Source organism: Arachis ipaensis, chromosome B01, assembly GCF_000816755.2.
Source record: "Arachis ipaensis cultivar K30076 chromosome B01, Araip1.1, whole genome shotgun sequence".
Taxonomy (NCBI): domain Eukaryota; kingdom Viridiplantae; phylum Streptophyta; class Magnoliopsida; order Fabales; family Fabaceae; genus Arachis; species Arachis ipaensis.
The window spans coordinates 4,782,963-4,785,564 of record NC_029785.2 but is presented as its reverse complement, the minus strand read 5'-3'; positions in this window follow the sequence as shown (position 1 = coordinate 4,785,564).

Sequence of the window (2,602 nt, the reverse complement as noted above, 5' to 3'; positions counted from 1 at the left end):
ATAATATGAGAATGGGATTTTATATATAAAAATACCAGAATATTTTTTAAAATAAACCTTAAACTCAAACAACTTTATTAAAACATCTTAACTATTTTCTATAACCACAAAAAAACCTTAACTATTATTCCCAAATACGACATCCGGAATTTTATTTTAGTGCATGTAATTTTTAACCTTTAAATAAACTGTCCCTATGAATTCACATACATTTATCGTCACTTGATCAAACTTTTTCTTAAGCTGTTTTCTTGTCCCTTTCCCATTACACATTAATTCTTAAATAGACACATATGCCGACCAGAATAAAAAATAAAAAAGAGCATATGGGTTTAATTTAAATATCTATTGACTAATTAAATATAGTAGATTGTCTTATTTGATATCTAATTTTTTTAATTACGTACCCTTTTGTAGAATTTGTGCATCACCAACGTATCATAGAAATTAAACTTGGTCTTTTCAAGTTGGTGAATTCTACCCAACCCCCTCTAAAATAACATATAAGTTACCCTTTATGATGTGTCACATTTTAATTGGTCATTACTTAACTATAGTTGAGTTATTTTGTAATTTATTATTTGAGATGGGTAATTGTATAATTTCTTAAAATATTAAATAGATTCTTATTGTTTTTATTTTATTAATTTTTTCATTTTATAGGAGTTTAATTAATCCTAATATGTTCTATGGTGTTAATTTTCTTTTTTAAATCTGAATGTAATTTTATTAGATGAAAGAAGAATGAAGTACATAATAATGGACCATAGAGGCCAAAGCAAGAAGAAAGAAGGGATCAATATATTATTATTATTATTATTATACATGTAATTTTTGAAGTAATTGATTATTTAATTTGCACGAGTATGTCAGTGGTCCCCTCAAACAAATGAACCAGAGTCAAAATGATTGCCACATGCTTCAAATCTTTTGATTGTTTATCTTAAATTCAGATTTATATACAAAAATTGCAATAATTCTTCAAATTTATTTAAAGTTTATTTAATCTTATATATGAATTATGAGAATTAAATCTTGTGATATTTTATCATCAAAAGAAAAAATCTTGTGATATTTTACCTGATATCTTGCGACTATATATGAAACTTAGATGTAATTTCTAATCACGAAACTATAATTAATTTTGTATTTTTGTATTATATAAAAGGGTAAAGTACTAAATTGGTTCCTTACGTTTGGGCGTAATTCTGTTTTGGTCCTTAAGATTTAAAGTGTCTTATTTGAATCCAAAAAAATTTCATTTAGCTTCAATTTAGTCCCACCAGAGGTCCAAGATAAATAATTAACAAAATACCCTACATGACAGCAGTATAAGAACAAGGTCGATAATCTAGAGAATAAGTACAGGTTTCAGAGGCACAAAATCAATCGTGGATGCATCAATACATTTATTTATCATTTTTCTTATAATTAAAATGAAATATTTTCTATAAAACTAAAAAAAATGTTAAATACATGTATTGATGCATCCACAGTTGATTTTGTGCCTCTGAAACTTGTACCTATTCTCCAAATTATCGATCTTGTTCTTATATTGCTGTCATGTAGGACATTTCGTTAATTATTTATCTTTGACATCACGGTGGGACTAAATTGAAGCTAAATAAAACTTTTTTGAATTCAAATAGAACACTTTAAACCTTAAGAACCAAAATAGGATTAAAACACGTACGAACAGTTTTTTTAATATGAAGTTGATAGTTGAAAATCATTTGATAACAATTTAGTCAAATTTATTAAATTATGTAACGATTTTCAGTTATCAACTTCACGTTAATACAACTGTACAACTGCTTGTGAGTTTCAGCTAAGAAACAAATAAAAGGAAAAGCGTAGTAACTCTGAATGCTGCACATAAACATGTCTTTCCACTTTATATAATTGGTGCAGCCAGAAAGTAAAACAAGTTGCTTCTGTAACACTTTTTCCGCCACCAAAAAGAGCACTGATCGGTGCAATTCCTTTGTTTCTTTTTGGTGTATTTTACGCATATTGCACCTGCAAAGTGAAGCAATGTGTTCCCACAATTGCCAAACTTTCTGGCAATTTAACAGATTAAAGCCATCCTTGGTTTTTTCACTTTGTGCCTCCTAACTTCTTTTTCTTCTTTGTTTTCCCACTTTCTATAATCAGTTCATCAAATTCAATCCATGGTTCATTTGTGGGGTATGGTAATCAAACCTAATCAATCATCTTTATTCCACATTTTTTTTTTATTTTTTGGTGATAGCTTGTAGCTTTTACCATGTCTTAAAATAGAATAATATCGCTGCATGATTTTAAGTTTTATAAGTTTGTAATAATTGTATATAGGGTTATCTTAGTGCAACACATGAGGGACAATGAAAGTGAACTAATTAAGTTAAATCAAATTTAGAGAATAAAAAATTAACAAAAACAACACAACAACAAAACTGAACATGTGTGAAATTTCCCTCTTGATTCAATACTTCACAAATAAACAACTTTTTTTCTCTAAATTAAAACATGTAAAATGGAGTTAGTAATCTCTTATTAAAAAAAAAAGTTAAACTATCAAAATAGTATTCGAAAATTCATATTACTGATAAAAATAATTTTA